The 21328-nt window shown below is 41.4% G+C and overlaps 1 protein-coding gene across 1 annotated transcript in view; it reads right to left on the reverse strand.

The window, feature by feature from the left end:
- ENOX1 (ecto-NOX disulfide-thiol exchanger 1) overlaps nt 1-21328 on the reverse strand; it is a 364528-nt gene that overhangs the window by 244481 nt on the left and 98719 nt on the right. Inside the window, exon 3 of the mRNA XM_015851740.2 lies at nt 9105-9182. The gene's annotated coding sequence lies outside the window, so the exon portion shown is untranslated. The remainder of the gene's footprint in view (nt 1-9104; nt 9183-21328) is intronic.

Here is a 21328-nt window from a genome sequence, read left to right on the forward strand (position 1 = left end):
GACTTGGAGAGTAAGAGATGAACTCTCCAGCATTGAAGGGGTGTTATCCTGGAGGGATTATAGAAAAATCACAGGCTCAGATGCTCCATGGACCACTGGTTCTCTCTGTGCATTCAAGTTCATTGGGCTCAGATAGTGCATTTGATTGATTTCATTCAGGTGTGACTGACAGGAGAACCTGACAGCAACTGGTCTGCAGAGCTGCAGACAGGATTTCCAAGAGACTACTGAATTGCTCACAAAAGGAAGAAGAAGAAAAAAATAAATATTTGATTCTACATTTCAATGCTGAACACACTGTATCTTCAACCAGGTACTGCATAATCACAGAATCATTAAGGTTGGAAAGGTCACTAAGACCAACCAATCATCTCTCAACAATCATCTCTGCTTTTTTTACCACACAAAATGAGGAAAAAAAATGCATGATGAGGTGAGAATGAAACATAAGAACACTTTGGATGTTTTCAATTGAGTGAAACGAACAAAAAAATATGAAATGAACTAAATAATTGAATTGGTGGCCTTCAAACATTAAAAGAAAAGCATTTTGATGAAATTAAGCCCACATGACTTGTCAGTTTTAAGAACAAGTTGCCATGTTTCAGATTCATCCCTCTGCTGCATTTAACATGTAAACGTTCCTTTCAACATCTCTAGTCCCTCTGAATCTTTTTTCTTTATTCTCTTTGGTCGTAATTCCTTGTTATTAATTGGATCAAGTCAGATTTACACTGAGCTGTACGAATAGTGACATCTGCGTGTTATCTGTCAAGTGCTGCTATAACTGTCTTCAATTGCTCTTGTACAGCTAGTGCCTCTGTGGAATCCCATGCTATGAAAATTGTATGCCATCTTTCAGAGTCCTTCATCTGGTCTATGTAACACTGCAATGTATTTCTGGAAAGGGAAAGAAGTAGAAGTAGAAAACCTTCCTAAGAAAAGCACTATTAGTGATTGTTAGAATACCACTATTAGAACGTGCAAGAAGAAAAAGGTGGTTTCCTAATCAGTTGATGGAAAAGCTATTGAAAAGACCAGCTGTGATCAGAAAGCCAGCACAGTTAACACTGGAGACAAAGGAGAAGAGATTTGTGTTATAGGAGGGAAAAGTAGATTACAGATCACAGAGATAAATTAAAACTTTTCAAATTGTCTAGGCCTTATGAACTTCACCCTTGAATATGTAGATGACAGGTTGAGAAAATCCTAGAGCTGCTGGTTATTACCTTTGGGAGGGGAGGTCAGAAAACAGTCAAGGAAGCAAACAATGAACAGGAAATAACCAAACAGGTTTAGTCCTGCTAAGAAGGATCTGAAGTTACCCAGTAGATCTCAAGCTTAACCGGGATCACTTTTATGTATTTATGAATGTTAGATTAGAAATACAGAGGAGAGTGTTATTTACAACACACACAAGGGAATTCTGCTTTGTTACTTCACTTTAGAAAGACTTCACCAGCAAATGTTATGTGTAGTATTGGAAGCCACATTTAAGGAAGGAGCTATTTGACACTGAGTAACTTTATAAACTATGCCAAAAAATGGAAGGAGCAAAATGTTGTTGAGGTAAGTATGACAAAAGACTGAAAATACTAAGAGTGACTGCAAAGAAGAAGGGAATAATAGGAATAAACCATCCTTGTTCACTGAAGATGTGACAGAAATAACTTGCAGGTTAAGAAATTTAAAAAACAATTTTTGAATGGCAGGGAAAATTAGGCCTTAAAATGAACTGCCAAACTTTATAGAATCATAACATCATAGAATGGCCAGGGTTGAAAAGGATCACAATGATCATCTAGTTTCAACCCCCCTGCCATGTGCAGTCACCAACCACCATATCAGGCTGCCAGAGCCACATCCAGCCTGGCCTTGAATGCTTCCAGGGATGGGGCATCCTCAAACTCTTTGGGCAACATGTTCCAGTGCGTCACCACCCTCTGAGTGAAAAACTTCTTAATATCTAACCTAAGCCTCCCCTGTCTCAGTTTAAAACCATTCCCCTTTATTCTGTCAACTTGGAGACGAATGACATCTATCAGTGGAGGATCTGAGTCAGCTCTGCAGGGAAGAATGTTAGTACAGCTGATATAGCTGAAAGCCCCTCAAGCTGCTTGCTTATTTTCTAGAATTTGAGGCAATACACTATGGCTAGTTACTTGGAGAATACTTGTCTTGAGTTCTAGGCTATTTGGAGCAATACTATGCATTATTATTTCCTTGGTTAATTTTTAATAATGTTCTGAAAGCTCAAAATTTGAGAGTGGTATGACCCAGGATATTCTTCCAGCTTTTAGCTCCATTTTAGCAAGCTCCACTCATTCATGTAAAGCCTCTTGAACACAATATTCAGTGGTCTTTTTGTTTTTGAAGTCTGGTATCAATAACATTAAGCAGGAACACATTCCTTCCCTAGCAATTATTGGTTCTATTATAGGATCATTTCTTCTATAGAGTCAACCAACTCTTATTAATGTGGACATGGATTCCTTTCAGCTTTATTTCTTGTTTTTCACCTGTGGCAGCTAATAATCAATGTCTTTGTATTTCTCTTTGTCTAATGCAATAGCTGATCCGATAAATCCAAGCAAATCTGGAGCCATGCATCTTAGAACTGTTAGTCCCAAAGAGTTATGCACACTACACTTTAAGCTTAAAAAAGTGCTGAAACATTCTTGTCAAATTCAAGTCTCTGCCTTACTGTTACTCATAATATTGATTGAACTTTGCTGGGTTTTAAGCAACAAAGGTTGCTCCTGAACTAAGCTGATGTCAGAGTTTTTTGAAGCTGGCAGCAAGGATGTGAATAATCATCAGATGTAGCTTCTGAAGGCAATAGCATTGCACCTATATTAATTCTGGAACCAAACTCACCACCATTTTCTCTTATGAAAACAAATAGTAGTAATAATAAAATCTCTTAATGTTTCCTGTTTGAACAGTTTACTGTCTGTTCATTTTCCACATGTTTTTAGCTAAAAAGTAAAAGGGGAAATACATAAACCTGTGGTGGAAAAAAGATTTCTTTCTTACTGTTTATTTTGTCTGGCACTCAGCCACCTAAACTCTCTTTCTTTTCTCTTTCCCTCCCTCCCTCCCTCCCCTTCCCTTCCCTTCCCTTCCCTTCCCTTCCCTTCCCTTCCCTTCCCTTCCCTTCCCTTCTCTTCCCTTCCCTTCCCTTCTTCCCCTTCCCTTCCCTTCCCTTCCCTTCCCTTCCCTTCCCATTCCCATACCTTTCCTTCTCTTTCTTCCCTTCCTCCTCTCTTCCTTTCCTTCTCTTTCTTTCCTTCCTCCTCTTTCTTTCCTTCCTCCTCTTTTCCTTCCTTTCCTTCCTTTCCTTCCTTTCCTTCCTTCCTTCCTCCTTCCCTTCCTTCCCTCCCTTCCTTCCCTTCCCTCCCTCCCTCCCCTCCCTCCTCTCCTCCCTCCCTTCCTCCTCCCTTCCTCCCTCCCTTCCCCCCTCCTTCCTCCCTCCCTTCCTCCCTCCCTTTCCCCTCCCTCCCTTCCTTCCTCCCTTCCTTCCTCCCTTCCTCCCTCCCTTCCTCCCTCCCTTCCTCCCTCCCTTCCTCCCTCCCTTCCTCCTCCTTCCTTCCTCCCTTCCTTCCTCCCTTCCTTCCTCCCTTCCTTCCTTCTTCCTTCTTCCTTCCTTCCTTCCTTCCTTCCTTCCTTCCTTCCTTCCTTCCTTCCTTCCTTCCTTCCTTCCTTCCTTCCTTCCTTCCTTTTTTCCTTTCTTTTTATTGTAACAAGTTCTGTAAGTTTCAATGTCGTTTCTGGAGAGTTGGGCAGTAGTAGTGACAGTGGATTTTTCCTTTTCTCAACTGGAGAAGATGTTTTAACTCCTATTCAGAAGGGAAATCAATTCATATCTTTCTGTCTATGGCAACAGATTCCCGCTGGAGCTGGAGCTTATGACTTTTATCTTGCTGTGACACCTGCTTTGGTCAAGGGGATTACTGATTACTCCTCCTGGAAGGTGTCAATATTGATGATGTTTGGCTGAGCAGCTGTCCTCCCCCTTCTATTATTATTATTCAAGATGCATGATTGATTCTTCTGAGGACACTAGTGATAGAAAACTTAGCAGTTCTTTGCTGTCTCTCCTTTAAAGGGGCCTGAATGAACAATCATTGTTTCTGAAATGCGCTACAGCCACCATTTCACCTCATCCATTGTTCACATATCTCTGTGCAGCTAGAATGTGAGCAATGAAAAGGTGCAAGATGTGTAGTTATCCATATGTTGAGAGCTATCAGTTCCACTCTTATTGTCTCTCAAACAATGTCATTCATTACCTACTATCATACTTTAGAAGAATTTAAAGGATAGAAGAGAGAGAAGACATTGGCAGGGATTCCACCTAGACTGAGGTAAGATAAAGATGGGAGCCACTTTAATTTAGGGTACGCTTCCACCTTTAGTTATCAATCTCCTCAACTTTGGGCTTATTTTCCATAATTTTTATGCATTTGACAGTCATACTGAGGATTTCCAGGTTCTTAGCACTAGCGCCTGAATTAAGAAGTCACAGTATGCAAAGGGATGCAGCTACACAGGAAGAAGAAAGAAATCCTTCAGAAGTTTTTAAATTGGTATCTGCAGGTTTTACAATTGCTTACTCTGAAAAACAAACAAATAAACAAACATCTCCAATATAGAGGCATTCTTTCTTTCAATACTCAACAGACAGCAATAAAGAAAGTCATGTTCAGCTTTTCCCTTTCTTCACAAGAAATAAAACACCAAGTGGCTTAGTATGGAGCAAAGGAAGCATAACCTGGATTTTAGGAATATTCCCTAAGGGTTGTGTAGTTCTGGAGGAGACTATATAAAGAATAACTGAAATACTCCACACTAGAAGATGTTTTGGGGTTTTGTTTTGTTGTTCATTTTTGTTTGTTTTGGTGGTGGTGCTTGTTTTAAGAATGTATCAGGTAAACATCTCTCACAGATTATTTAGACATCTTGATTGCAACACAAGCAAATGAGCCAGATGATTTTCAGTGTCCCAAGGGCACTCTCAACTGCTGGCATGAAAGATCACCCTTTATTTTATGGCATACCACATGAGTTAAGATAGTCAAAGATCATTAACTAATTGCCACTTTGAAACATAAGATGATGGGCAATGGGGTGAGACAAGTAAAGAGCGTTTCTCCTGATCTGAGTCTATAGACACTTAGGACAGTTTGCAGGAGCCTCTCAACCAATTTCCCTGTTGTTCTGGGAAGTAGCTGTGATTAAACAACAGGGTGGTGTTTCAGAATACCTCTGTTCCTCAGACAGAAGTAGCACTTGTTGCCGTACCAAGGAACCACTTGGAAACAACTTAAAATCATGGGAAGCTCTCTGTTCTCTTGGTTGGTTGATTTGTTTTCCATGCATCTTTACTTATCCCATTGTCCTGAAGAAGTCTTGCTAGGGCCACAGCTCTCATTCAGGTCAGCAAATTGTCGTTTTATTTTTTCTAACCATCATATGCCCCTTGCCTTGATATGGGCAATAATAGAGTTGCACGGTGACCCTGAACCATCATTCAAATAAAAAACAAAGTGCATATATGGCATTTTAATCAGTTTGTACATACATCTCATGATTTGTACACATTAACTTTTACAGTCTGACCATCCTGTATTCTCTTTTAATAAAATGCAACTGTTCCTCCATGGCACCTCAGTGAGATTTCCTTTCCCCATCCTTCCATTTCATTCTGCCACATTTTCCCTGAGCATCTAGCTTATAGATTTTCTCCAGCTAGCAGACTACTTGTTTTCCATCTGTTCAATAATTCAGATGTATACATCAAATGCACATATGGCACACTTACAGGTAGCAGCATCCCCTCCCTTTCTCCCAGGTAATTTGCGCATAAGGTGCACAGAGAAAACAGATGCCTGTTTGCTCCCTTGGATTGCTGGTCTGTGCCTTGACCTACCCTGTTCCTTTCTGCTAACCTCCATGTAGCCACTGCTTTGAGTATCACCTCCAGCTTGGGGAGGGAGAGTTGGGCCATCACATGGCCCACAAGCACCAGGGCTTGGTCCTCCAGCAGCGTGGCTCAGAGGCAGGCAGGACTACCTAACACAGCCAGTGGCAGCAGGGCTTTCCAGTTATGCATGCAGCCACTGGTCAGAGATCAAAAGTATGACTGACATGCTTACACACTCCCATGGATATGTGCTCTCCTTAGGCTCTTCCCCTCCTTTCTTTCTAACCCTCACTATGACTTTTGGCAGCTTAATGTTTTTTTTCATAATTGTTAAAATACCCTCAAGAAGCAGCAATACAACGGAGATGCACTCTCTGTACTCACACCCCACCAAGAGCCAGCCCTGGCTGACCACAGGGCCAGCAGGCCACGACATGAGGAGAGCAGAGAAGCTGAGCCCAGAAGATTAAGACTTTTTTCCATCCCACACCACAGCCCATTGTCTAAACCTGCTCTGAACTACTCTCACTGCCTTTGGTGTCTTCTGCTTACCATAAAACCAATACACCTGTTTCTTCCTAAGAGTGTCAAGGGCAAATATTTGAGAGGTCCTGAGAGTCACTGGAAAAAGTGCATCATTTAGGGACCCCAACAGGAAAATTTAAGAAACTCCGGCAATAAATGAATGAAATTCCAGTAAAATAAGGATAAGCCACAAAGGCAGAAGGGAAAAGGAAGTTTCTCTAGAGAATGTCCAAGGGATCATGAGCAGGAAATAAAAGAAAGTTTAAGAAAACAAGAACCATACAGGAAGATACTTATAAGAAAAAAAAAAAAAAAATACACAAAATTTGCAGTGGAAGTCATGAGATAAATGGAAAAAGCTGACCTGGATTAAAGAAATTATTTGGCTAGACCAGTATCCTGTTTTGCTTCAATGTCAATACCAGATGCTACAGATAAGTGTTACAATAGGTACCTACACAGCTGCAGAGGCAGCTTCGCTTAGACCCCAGGCAGAGGGCAGATGAGTTCAGCTTTCAACCAGGCAAATGCTGTATAATTGCTCTTTAACTATGCAATATGAAAAATGCATCTGTGATGGCATTCTTACTGATACAAATATCTATTTCTTGCAAAGGTTAAATGTAACACCTTTTGATACTGCCTTGGAGCATTACACATGGTTTCTCTTTTTCAGAAGAAATGTCTTCCCTCTTAATTTGTTTTCCTTTGTATTGTAATAAACTACAGCACAGTAGTACCCCAACTATTTCATGCCACATGGTAATATGTATCTAATTGCACATACATCAAATTAATGTCGTATTTGTGTTAAACAATGCAATACTAATTTGTATGTATATCTAAAAGCCATTATTTTTCAGGAATCAGACATGTGAGAGAGAAAGCTTCTAAAAGGTGTTTAGATAAACAACTTGCCTAAACTCTATTTCAGAGCAGCTGTTGGCTGCATTTGTATCAAATTCATTAGGCCCAACCATGCTTTACTTCAGCAAACTCAGCTGCAGCTCTTGGAAGCCTTTGGTGAGCTGTGATTCAAACAGCTCTCACATACAAGCCTGGAAAGGAAGGGTTTTTTTAAAGCTGTCACTGCTGTTCGTAAAGGATTTACATTCCAAATGCCAACATGTGCAACAAGTTTTCTCCCTTTATCCTGAGTGCATTTCAGTGTTTGCACTTTTTTCTCCCTCTGCCCCCAAAGTAAAACAGAAATTTTGCCCTGAGGGATAACATCATTAAAGAAAAGAACAGTGCATTCGTAAAGCTTTAGAAGGACACAGATCATTCAACAGTTGTGCAATTACTCTGAAAAACTACTTATTTCTAAGCACAGAGCTTTCACTCAACACAGGCCTGAGGCATCACGATTAGATCTGTATCTGCAGCATCTCAACTAGCAGGATCTAGGCCCACTGCTCATTATAGAAGCTGTAGTCATGTGTAAGGTTTACATCTAGGTTCAGTCTCCAAGGCATTTTGAAGCTGGGGTCATATTAAAAGGCACTACCAACTTACAGTAATTCCTTCCTGAGAATAAATTGAAGGTAGTTTTGGATACCTCTGTTACACTAAAACCTCCTGGTTTGGGTTTTATTCCTTAGTTTCCCTACAGAACTCATACAGACTAATGGAATGCTAAGTGACTGTACAGAGGCAACAAGAAAAGCAATTATACCCACAGCGCTGTCAGGCAAATAAGTGAACAAAACAGAACATATTCAAATGTGAACATTTTTGAAAACCATTATTTAGGGCCAGACACAGCTCTCACAAGCCCTCATTGTGCTCTGATCACAGGGTATGACTGTGTAGATGGAGAAGTTGATTCTCTCTGGCAAAATGTCTATAAAAATGCTTTTCTGTACTACCTTCAAAAACAATAAAAATCAGATTTTCCCTATACCATACCTGCAAAGAAAAAAAAACATATTGAAATGCAGAGGAGTATTTTCTACCCTCTAAATCATTGTGATTGTAGGCCACTATACTTTGATGCGCTATTGTTCTGGCTGACAAGGACACAGCATTAGCTACAGGCTCCTTAACACTCCCTGCCATGCTGACACTCCACGAATCAAACCATTACTTTTATGCCCTTCCTACAGTTTCTTAAATTATCAACTCTTTTTTTTATATATTTTCTTAAACTTTCCATGAACCTGAGCTCCTCCTGACCTGAAAGCCCCAGCTATTCTGCTGACTCTTATCTGACTATACCTCCAGAAGTAGCTCCAGCAGTAGCTGAGGGACAGCCACTCACACACTGGCAGCCTGGGTGGGAGGCATTGACCGCAGGGCTTTGTAGGGTATAGAAGTTCCAGCACACACTGAAAGACACAGTGGTGATGTGAAAATGACTTACAGGCCCAATTCCTTTCTGCAGTTCAACACTATAAGCTGTAATAGTTCACTTCAGAGGAAAGATGAATGGGTTACTATGCATTTATATAACGGTAACAGAATGGAGTTATGTCCTAAACACTTTGCAAGAAACCAAAATCATTCTCTGCAACACTTGCTCCAGATTAAAATTAGATTTTCATTTGACTTGCATGCGTTCAAGATGAAAAAAGAAAAAAAAAAAAAGAAAGATAACAAAACAGCACAGGAATCCACATGCTGAAATAGTCAGAATGTGGCAGAGTTTACAGACCTGTACAAAAGAGGGTAACTTCTCAGCGGCCCCATCACTGTATTTCCATAGGAATGTTACAAATTCTCATGGCCAATCCTGCAAGAAGTGGAAAGAATCGTTAAACCTAGAGAGTTTCGAAAGGAGAAGAACATAAGATCAGCTGTCTCCTTGGATACGCAATGCTAAAAGCCAGTGTGGAATTGGTTTAGAGGATGTTAAACATTTTAAACTATGGAAGCAGCAAGATCTTAACATTTATTTAAATATAACAAAGCCCGAGTTAAATAAAATACAAAATGCTAAGTTCTTTCTAAAGACATGTTACGGAAAACAGTGCTGATAAAAAAGGCAATGAATGTATGGGACTGGATTGGAAAGGAAAAAAAAAAAAAAAAAAGAATACCACACCAATTTATATTCCCTTTGAACCGTCTGTAATACAGACCTTAAAGTGCATTTTCAAACATATAGCATATCAAAGAAGCAGACATTTATTCCTAGCCATGGCACTTCTAGGCTTTTGGTAAATGAAACCAGAAATAGTCTAGTGGAACTGCGCTGTGCGATAAAGCATGTTCTGATGGGTTCTGCACAACATCAGTAAACAATTGTTGTTTTTTTTCTTTTAACCCAGGGATAGAATTTCAGCAGTAAACAAATGTCTTACATCTTGCATGAATTCTTCAACGGAGTCGAGGCAAACCTGTCGTTTCACACCTCCTGCATTTGCTATTCAAAGTCAGAATGCAAGTCAGATTCCCCAAGATCTATGAGTTGCTGTGTTTTTGATTATGACAACTATGATACACAAGGGTAAATCCAATACACCACAGCTTTCAGCCGTAATCCCCCTGGAATCCTCACCCGTTGTTATGAGGATAATTATCTGGGTATCCCCGAGGCCAATTTTTGTAGTTTTCATATAAAAACCACCTCTTGCATAAGACATGAAATTTAAAATCATCCCCTTCACAGATATCATTGAGTCACTCCATTACCTCTGGGACAGATATAAATTATGCATTCTTTGATTCTCTTTAAAATTTTAGATGCACAGGGGGACTGAGAAGCATCTAAATGGTACTAAAAATATAAGGCATTCAAGAAAGAAACAATCGCTTGTATGGCATTAACTGCTACAGTGCTCCAAAGGCTCCCTGCCTGGTCAAGAAAAGCACATAAAGCACTGAAACATAGCAGCAGGCTTGCATGCTAATGGCTGCTAGTGACAAGGACTCATTGAATGTCACTGCTTCACATACTGCGTACTGTTCATTTTTCTTATCTGTGTGACCTCTCCTTTGAAATGACTGATGAAACTCCTGTGAATTAGCATCTCTGCTTCTGGGCATTTGCCACCAAGAAGGCATTCAGTAACATCTCTAGTAAAATGCAAAAATGAAGCAGGAAAAACAAATCATCATCATCTCAACAGAAAAAAACACAGTCACCATGTCTGTTAAATGATATTTGGTCTACCCTGTGAGAGGATACTTGGTTTACCTGTTACGCTTTGCCAAAGCTACGTTAGGTTGGCTTTTACCTTGATGCCCTTTTAAGAGCGTTGGCTTCTCACAATACATGCATTCATACTGCATTGGCTAACATTTTCGTAATTGGTGTGAATAAAAAGAAATAGCTGTTACTGCTTGAAAAAAAAAAAAAAAAAAAAAAGAGGAAATAACTCTGTTCTAGTGCCCTGCTGCTATGATGACCTATTTCACACTAGCATCTGTTCTGTTCTGATGAACCACTCCAGATGTAAGCTGGCAGAGCAGCACTGCAAGTATGTTGCCCAGACATCCACTGAGCACTGCAGATGTTTGGTTCCACGCTTCACACTTAATGTGTGTCTGATTAATTTTTGCTTTATTATTTCAACTCCTAGGCCCACAGAATTTACTATAAAGTTTGCAGGATCTGGATCCAATCTGCAGCCATAAGGAGAAGATCCTTCTGTGTTAAAAGCTTCATTAATGTTAGGAATAACGAGCTAAAAGAGCTTTGTTTTGAACTGCCAAAAGAAATGCAAACTTCAGTAATCTATTATGATTTTATATTATTTGCCTGAGGATTTAACACCACACTCATTTCAATTTCAAAATTACATATGTTTGTAATATTCAGATGCACTGTTCTGACCAAAAATATTATGCCCATGTTCTGCCTCAAGCCCTTGACCTGAATGAGGTTAGTGACAGGGATATGAATGACTTGAGCAGAAAACCAAACACAAAAGTAGTTTTATAGTGAAGTACAATATTTCTTCTGTCACTTAGCCATTTTTTTTCCTCTCAAAATTACAGGGTAGACTGCAAATCTTCAAGGCTAGCAGCCACTACGACAGACTAAGTGCCATTTAAAACAATAATAATTTATGACACGCCTTGGTAGAATAGCAAAGGTCACACAGAAGACTCCCCAGGGAGGAGAGGATGACAAAGGTTACAGAGATGACTGAAGACTAGCCTACAGGAAGGGGTTTTCTTGGAAGGAAGATGTTTTGTTGCACAGCTTCATCCTACCTAATGCACAGGCACCTCATCCAAGCAAACAGCTCACATTTAAGGTAGCTGCAAGGCATCACTTACAAAATATGCTTCTGAAGTTCATGGTTTAGCAGCTTGGCCATGCACCATGGCCCACAGAGCTGGGTCTGCCCACAGGGCACAATAGGATGCATAGCAACAGATTTGGAGACCCTGTGGACCACAGCGGGTGGACTACATCTGAAATACCTCCAGAGCTTTTGCAAGCTATTCACGAAAGAGATCTGACTGCCAAGACACTCAATGCCATTTTTCAGATATTTACCAGACCAACACCAACCACTGTTTCTTTAAGCAGCAATTATAAGAGTTGCTTAAGATGAGACTAAGCTGAGTGGTGCAGTTGACACAACAGAAGGAAGGGACACCATCCAGAGGGACCTGGACAGGCTTGAGAAGTCCACATGAATCAATGGGGTTCAACAAGGTCATGTGGAAGACGCTGAACTGAGGTCAGGGTAATCCCACATATGAGTAGAGATTGGTAGAGGAACTGAGAGCAGCCCTGTGGATAGAAATTTGGGGATACTGATGGATGACAAGGTGGACACAAGCCAACAGTGTGCACTTGCAACCCAGAAGGCCAACTGCATCAACAGAGGGGTGCCCAGAAGGGAGAGGGAGGGGATTGACCCCTCTACTCTGCCTTTGTAAAGCCCCAGCTGGAGTACAGCATCCAGGTCCCAGCACAAGAAGGATGTGGTGCTGTTGGAGTGGTTCCAAAGGAGGGTCATGAAGATGATGAGAGGGCTGAAGCACCTCTCCTATGTAGAAAGGTTGAGGGAGCTGGGATTTTCCAGCCTGGAGAAGGCTCTGGGGTGACCTGCCCTTCAAGTACTGGAAAGGAGCTTATAAACAGGAGAGAGACTGAATTTTACACTGTCTGATAGTGACAGGACAAGGCTCTAAAATTTTAAACAAACAAACAAACAAACAAACAAATAAAGTTAGGAAGAATTCTTCACACAGAGGGCAGTGACACACTGGCACAGGCTGCCCAGAGAGGCTGTAGATGCCCCATCCCTGCATGAGTTCATGGCCAGGTTGGATGGGGCCCTGAGCAGCCTGATCTGTTGGGTGGAAACCCTGCCCATAGCAGGGGCCTTGGAACTAGATGATCTTTAAGGTCCCCTCCTACCTAAGCCATTCTATGCTTCTATGATTCTCAGAAGAGCCTGTGAAACAGTGCTGATAGATTCTCACAGGCAGCTGTAAATTTGCACAGCAGCCATCAGGTTGTGCAGCACTTTGGGTCGCATTTTTCTTCCCTCAGCTTATACTGAGGAAGAGTATGAGCTTATAAGAGGAAGCTTCCCTCTTCCCTCCCTATACTTGCTGCAGCTGCACCTCTTTCAGCTGCAGCAAGTATAGAGGGAAAAAAACACTCACACACACACAAAAAAAACAAGACAAGGATGAAGACAAGCAGAAACAACTCTTCTTGGCACAGCTCCACTCCGTGCAGCATTATTTCTGGGCTCATAAAATAAGCATTAAGTGGTGGGAGAAGCTGGCGCTGCGAACCTGGGGGTAACCAGCAGTGTCTGCAGAACATCAGAGCGATAAAGAAAAGCTTAACCTGAAGCCAGCATGCAATACAAGACAACTCTTATCTCTTCAGAAATGTGTGGCCATAACCATTGGAGAAACTGACAGCTCCCAGCTGCTCCGGATGAGTTTGGACAGTGCCTGCAGCCAGATCAATGGCTGGCGCTTGCCAATGGGGCGCTGAAGGGTGCAGCTGTAAGATGGGCCAGGCAGGAAGCAGTTATGGAACACTTTGGGTTTAAAGGATTGTGTCTCGTTTGCTGCTGGATGACTGCAGAGCCCATCCTCCCAGTGTTCAGTTCTATACTCACAAAGACAATCCTACCTGCCGAGGGCAGGGTAATTGTTGAGGTAGAAATTCTCATTTTCATTCAGAAATTCTCACCTATTTCCTGTACAAAAATAGGGCAATTTGCTGAAGGGGAATAGCTGCGGACATTAGGAGCGTCTGTATTCTCTTGTTCTGGCAGGCTCTGCTCTATTAGCATGGCTGATGAAGCCTTTTGCTGGCTGTTCAGATCACAGAAAAATTTTACACTCTCATAAACACAGGCAAATGACAGCGGAGCATGCCTATGGGAGACCTGAGGGCAGAAGGTACCTGGGAGGTGGGACATGGCTGAGCCAGCCCCACATTACAGTAGTGTTTTATTCCATGCATCACCTGCAAGAAAAAGGGGAGGAGAGCTCATTGGAACGCTGTGCACACTATGAATAACCCATGAGATGCCCCCTCCCAGGCGACAAATCCACAGGGCATGTTGTCACGAGCCCTCTGAACCCAGCTGAAAAAGGCAAACGAGATTGTCAAGGAGTGCTTTGCCTAACATGTATTGTTGCTTCCCAGCACCAGGACACGACAGGCTCTCCATGCGGGGCTTTTATACTCCCTGGTGTTGGTTTTGTGTGCTCTGTCTTCCTTTATTAATTTTAAACAGAACAGGGGGATGTAAATTCACCATTGGGGATATGTCAGTGTTTGCTCAACATGCTCTATATACCTTTATTAATTTTGTATTGAATGGTGGATGTGATTTCACTCTGGGGGAAAATCAGTGATAGACAAAGGCCATTCCCACTGCAGGGGAGCAGTGGGGAAGGGGAGATCATTTCTCTCTGGGTTTGTTTGAGGAGTGTGTGTGTTTTCTAGGATTTCTGAAGCTGAGGAACTTTTGCTGTCATGAACAGGCAGTTTCAGTGCCATGACCTACTGGTCTGAAGAGGTTGATTATCTTAATGTACCATTTGTTATGCAAGTCTTACAGCTTGCAGTACATTTTACAAGCGACAGACGAAGCCTTTTGATAATGCGGGAATAGTACGCATGAGGGGAAATTAAAAAGCTTTCAAAACTTAGAACAAGACCCCCTTTTTTTTTTTTTAATGGAGCAAATGTGTTAATAAAGCTGCACCAACTACAAAAGGTTTGTTGTTTGACAAAGATTTGCAAGGTTTAGCAATGGACACAGTGCAGAAATTTCCTTATCCTTCCTGTCCCTCCAGTGAGATGACATTGGGCTGGGAGAGTGCATGAATGTTCAACTCCCAGCGCCGCTATTCTTTAAGGACTCATGGAGGTGTACTAAGAGCTCTTCACTTGTACACAGCTCTTTGCTACCTACCTTAAATTCACAGAATCACAGAGTCATAGGGGTTGGAAGGTACCTCTGGGGATCATCAAGTCCAACAACCCTGCTAAAGCAGGTTCCCTACAGTAAGTCACAAAGGAAATTCCCCAGACACCTGTGACATGGAGGACACCTGACCAGAGAGCTAAAGACCTATTTTCCTGATCACAAGATGCTGCACTACGATTTATACCAAAAATAAGGACGTGCTAGGATTTATAGTGCTGAACAGTGCCTTACTGAAATCACTGCTCATAGCAAACTTGAAACGGTGAACTGAATTAATTACTTGTTTGATCAAAATGTGTTATAGACTTGAAAACTGAATTATGGAGTGGCTGTTATTCACGGCACATGTTTATGGGACAAGTCATTCTTTCCCTAATCTGGTGCAGCTGGCACGTGAACTTCTCGCATGACTGTTGGCAGGGGGCAGAAAGTGCTTGCACTTAGGGCCAGAGAAGCATGGTTCCCATACTGAGCACCAGAAAGAGCAGATCTGCTTCAGCTGAAAAATGAGTAAGGGAAACAGGAAAGCAAGGGGTTGAGGACTGCAGCTGGCTGCTATGGACTGTATGGGTCAGTGCCGTTATACTTGCTAAATACAATTCGATTCTGAGCTAGTGCAAGGGAAAGAAGGAAGAGTGGGATTTGGAAACTGGCTCACATCCACCCAAGACAGTAACATGCAACTTGGGGAAAAAGTAATAAATACCAGGTACATGTCACAGCACACAATGCTAACAGTCTGTAATGAACGCAAATGTAATGATACACACCAGCTGTGCTGCCAGCAACCCGGGGTTCCCAGAGACTGAAGGCAGACAGCAGGGAACATGGGGACAAGGCTGGGACCCAGTGTGCCCATAGAAGGTGACAGGAGTCTCCCAGTCCTTCATCTGATAGCTGCAGCCTAGAAAAACTGCAGTTTGGCAGTGGCATTTGGTGTGAGTTCCTGTCCAAGTCCACTAAAAATAGAACATGAACTAGGTTTCTGTCCTTGGCTGTCTTGCAAGCCATCATCTTTCTCTTCTCTCTTGCAGTGCCACCACTTATGAAACTCTGGAAAGGAATTTCATTCAGCCATGTAGCTATCCAGAATACACACACTGTAAGACTGTGCTACCATTCAAGAAGACCTGAACAGGCTGGGGAGTTTGGCAGAGAGCAATCTGATAACATTTAACAAGAGCAAGTGTAGAGTCTTGTACCTGGAGAGGAATAACTGCATGCTTCAGACCTTCTGAAGAGGTCCTCTGAGGAGAAGGATCTGGAGGTCCAAGTAGACAAAAGGTTGACCATGAGCCATCAATGTGCACTTGTGGCCAAGAAGGCCAATAATATCCAGAGGTGCATTAAAAAGAGCATGGCCAGCAGCTTAAGGGAGGTGGTCTTTCCTATCAACTCTGCCCTGATGAGGTCACATTTAGAATACTGTGTCTAGTTCTGGGCTCCTCAGTTCAAAAAAGACAGGGATCTCCTAGAGGGAGTCCAGTGGAGGGCTACGAAGGGCCTGGAGCATTTCCCTTACAAAAAAAGACTGAGTAAACCGAATCTCCTCATCTTGGAGAAAAGATGACTGAAGATAGGATCTGATTAATGTTTATAAATATCTAAAGGGAGTTGGGAGGTAAATGGAAAATGGAAACCATTGACATGGATGAGGTCAGGTTCTTCTTGGTGGTGCTCAGCAATAGTCAGTGGCATAAAACTTGAACACGGTAGATCCTGTACAAAAGTGCAGAATAACTTCTTTACAGTAAGGGTGACAGAGCACTGGATCAAGTTGTCCAGAGAGTAGCAGAGTCTCCTTCTGTGGAGATATTCAAGACATATCTGGATACCTACCTGAGTCATCTATTGTAGGGTACCTGCTTTAGCAGGGGGTTTGGACTCAGTGATCTCTTGAGGTCCCTTTCAACTCCTGAAATCCTGTGATTCTGTGATTCTCTCAAAATTCTATTTCTATGGATACTGCATCCCAGAGCTTCAAATGCAGACCTCCGGTGCTGTCCACAAAATCTACTCTCTCTCTGAGAATAAAGTTACTGTAGAATAAGGTAAATGAGAAGGGACCCCTGCTGCTCAAAGCAAGTTTCTCAGGGTTTTCTCCAGTTGAGTTTTGAGTTTGTCTGAATGAACACCTCAGAGCCTCTCTGGGCAATTTGTGCATTGTTTGATCACACCCATAATGATTATTTTTTTCCAACTATACTTAATCAGAATTTCACTGGTCCCAAACTGTATTGATTGCTTCCTGTCCTATCACTGTGAACCTTATACAAGTTTGGCTCTGACTTCTCTATCCGTTCCCGCTAGGTAGCTGTAGGCAGCAGCAAGATCCCCCCAGTGACTTCTTCAACTGAATAGTCCCAGCTCTTTCTACTTCTCAGCCATCCTCTGCTCCATCCCCCTGAGCGTGTTGGTGGCCTTCCATAGGACTTGCTTCATCTTATTCACAACTTTCTGGTTTTTGGGAAGCCCAAAACTAGACACAATACTTCAGATATCTCACAAATGCTGAACAGAGGCAAATAATCACTTTCTAGGTTACATCCAGTTGAAAGCATCCAGGCAGCTGCAGTGCACAGAGATAGAACGAGATGTCCTAGAAACACGTGCCCAAATATTAACTAAATATCCTGATTTTTTAAGTGTGTGGACTAGCACTGACACAAGGAGTTAACGGTCAGCCATGTGAGCTTAAAGTAGCAGCAGCCATACAGGTGTGACAGACCATCTAATTGAGAGAAGAAAGGTAGGGAACACCATCATATTTCAGAGCACATAACCATTTGAATATTAGTATGAAGCACCTACAACCAAGCTTAAATTACTGCAGATCCTAACAGGAATAAAAACAGCAGTAATTTGCCCATTATAATATAATAAGGCACTGTATCATACAAACACAGTATTTTTAGTATCAGTGTAGCCTGCCTAAATGATGTATAACAACAGCATAAACAGGTCATAAAATGGGACAAAAGTGATATAAACCAGTTGACTTTAGAGCCACTTCTGAAACCTAATATCAAAAAAATAAAGGACTATGATCCAGTCAACGTTTGTTAAGAGATGACATATTTCTGTCTTCTATCTGGAGCAACAGAGCTGCAATTAAAATCATCTGTTGTTCTGCCATATTACATCTCCAATACACAATGTTGCATCCTCCATATATCTGGTAATGAGACCACTATGAACAGGAGGAAATAATTTCTAAGAGGAAGCAGCAAGTAAGCACAAATGCACATGAGAGGAAAAAATAGTAATTCATCTACCACCCTTCTAAATGACTCTCTTAGAAAATGCCATTTTAGTATTTAGACCGTGAGGACAGGAACTCTAGAAAAAAAAAAAAAATAAAAAATCCTGGAGCAGAATGTTTTTGTCAGGACTGCAAGAGCTGGGTCTATTAAAAATAATAATAATAATAATAACTTTGCATTATCATCATTGTGTTTGGTTTCTTTTTTGTTTTGTTTCGTTTTGTTTTTTTATGGTGGAACAAGCAGAACCATAAAAGCGAATCAGTACCCAGAGCTGATCCTAAGGAGCAATGGAAAGCAAGACTTGGTTTTATTCATTCTTTGTTACTGAAAGAAAAGAACGAGAACAAGTGGCAAAGATTCTTGATCAGTGCAACGATTTGGGAAATCTGCACATGAAATATGAATTCTGGCTAATTAAGATATTATTCAGATGAGTAACTCTCTGTCACAGATAATCCTCTGCCAACATAGATCTACTATATGGACAAGACTTCCAACAACTCCCCTCTGTATCAGCAACATTCCCCATCACTTCTCTCTTCCTAGAAAAAAAGGCACCGAGTTATCAGAAGTTAATGAGTCAGTATAAGCTCAATCCTTTCTTGCAAAAGGCTTATTCCGATTCCTTTTGATACTGGTTTCTTAAAGAGCTTTACTGATGATAAAGTCCTGCCACTGACCCAGCAAAATTAATGCACTGATGATATCAGCACAATAGTTCTAAGCAGAGGGAAGTGGTCTTTCGGATTGAACTGCCTTTTCTCAAACCAAGGTCTGTTGTTACTTTTATGTATATTCAAAATAATCTGATGGGACTGAGGCCACAAAGTGGATTCTGTGGTCAGAAAAGGTTAACTACAAATAATGTTGAGAACTCATGTCCTAAACTATTTAAAGTAAAGAAGAGTAAAGCCAGGATTTGAAAGTGCATTCTTTCTCTGGATTATGGGCAGGAGGAATGAGCAGCGCTTGTGAGGATTCCCAGAGGCTATTTCTCACTAAATAAACTACTGGGATCAAGATGTGACAGAGCTTCTTGATGGCCTTCACTTTTGCTCTCAGTTGTGTGTTGGGTAATTAGGCCTGGAGGGGACACCTGTGTGTCTCGCTATGCCAGCATTCACCTCCAATAGGTTCTGCATGAGATGAGAAGAGGCTTTCTGGCTATCCATCAGCAAGACTGAGCGAGGACACCTGAGGGATTCTGCAACTTCACACCATCTCAGTAATGAGTGGGGAAATGACCCTGGTGGAAGGATGGGTCATTACTTTTCAGAATGGTTTCCCTACCCACATAACCTAGCCTGCACACTTCAATTTTAACAAGCTGTTCTTTAGGCAGAAATCAGTCTGACAAGGACTTTGAGAAACAAAAGTATAATTAGGATCCTAAAACATCTCCAGTTACATTTTGGCTGTGCTTTGCAATGTTACCACTGACTCTTGAGCCAGCAACAAGTGGCAAAAAAGCTTGAATAAAAATATATTGAAGAAAAGAAGAACCCTCCCCCACAGCTCAAAATCCAGTGCACACATAGAATCATAGAATCATTAAGGTTGGAACAGACCTTTAAGATCATGTAGTTCAACCATCCACCTACCACTGATATTGCCCATTAACCATATCTGGTTGGTGCCACATCAATGCATTGCTTCAACCATCCACCTACCACTGATATTGCCCATTGACCATATCTGGTTGGTGCCACATCAGTGCATTTCTTCAACACTTCCAGGGACAGTGACCTCCCTGGGCAGTCTGTTCCAGTGTCTGAACACTCTTTAGGAGAAATTTTTCCTAATACTCAACCTCAGTCTCCCCTGGCACAACTTGAGGCCTTTCCTTCTTGTCCTATCAAATATCAAGATGTACCTTCCAAAGGAGAATTTTAAAGGTATCATCTTTTCACATCTGCTCAGCTTTGCATGTCCAAAAATGCTGCAAAACCAGAAGCAAGAATTCTTCATTGGAATTAATCCTTCAAGCACTTGTTCTTGCTCATATAGTAGCATTGCAAATTGTTTGCACTCCAGAAACTATAGTCACGCAAACTGACATCACATTTTGAACAAAGCAGATTATTCTTGTTCCTGCAACTGACTTGTATGTGCATTTGTAATGGGCCCATCAGTAAGACATTTGAGCTATGAGCTAATAATGGAAATAATGATGGAATAATAGCAAAGTTGGATGCACAGACAGGCCTTCCATGGACTGAAGACTGTGCAAGTGCAAACAGAGGTCACCACTGGAGAATATGACAAGGCCTCCTCTAGCCTTGTTATAAGAGCCATATTTTGAAGGAATAGCAGCCACTTTTGCAGCTGAACTGCAGTGGTTGCAAGTAGACATGACAAAAACAAGACTTTTGTGAGAGAATAAATGTCTCGTAAAGCATTTCCAAAAACAGTAGTGGTCTGCATGTATTGCAGCCTATGGTATGCACAAATACAAGCTAACTGAGAAGTGGGGCACTTCTCTGATCTACAAGTCCTATTTTTAACAGTTTCAAAGAACAATATCCACATTTCTACAAAAGTAATTTCAGATAAAGGTTTGAAACTCCTCCTGTTTAGTTAAAAACTTCGGTGAATATACAACATTAATTAAAATAGGAAGAAAATCTGCTTTGTTTGGTTTTCCTGGAATTTGCCACCTTTAAAATCAGCTTGTTAATAACACCAGCTTCCATCTGTCAGCAGCTTCACAGCATATATATGCAGTGCTTTAAATACAGAAGAGGATATAAAGTCCCTCAGAGAACACACGCTGCTCTGGTAAGGGCATATTTTGATGATGTTTCCTGCTAGTTTCCAGTCATGGCTGTGTCAGCAAGCTCTGGCACAAAAGACCAGACAGATGCATGTTGACTAGACAGCATGTGAAGAGGAGTCAGGTTAAGGATAGCACTGGAGACAGAACTATTGCTTCTGCCCTGGAAATAAGGCTGTAATTTCTAAAGCATCTGCGGGATAATGTCCATCAGGAAGAGAAACAGAACAATATAAATAAATAAATAAATAAATAAATAACAACCAAACAACAGCCTTTAAACCTATTTTTTTTCAACGTCATGAAATCACTAAGGTTGGAAAAGACCAGTAAGATCTAGTCCACACATCAACCCATCACCACCATGTCCACTTACCACATCTCACTGTAAGATTTATACATAAGACAAGGAAGAGGAAAAGGCTTCCAAATTCTCCCAGCAATTTTGAGGACACTATCACAGAATCTA

Source organism: Coturnix japonica, chromosome 1, assembly GCF_001577835.2.
Source record: "Coturnix japonica isolate 7356 chromosome 1, Coturnix japonica 2.1, whole genome shotgun sequence".
NCBI lineage: Eukaryota > Metazoa > Chordata > Aves > Galliformes > Phasianidae > Coturnix > Coturnix japonica.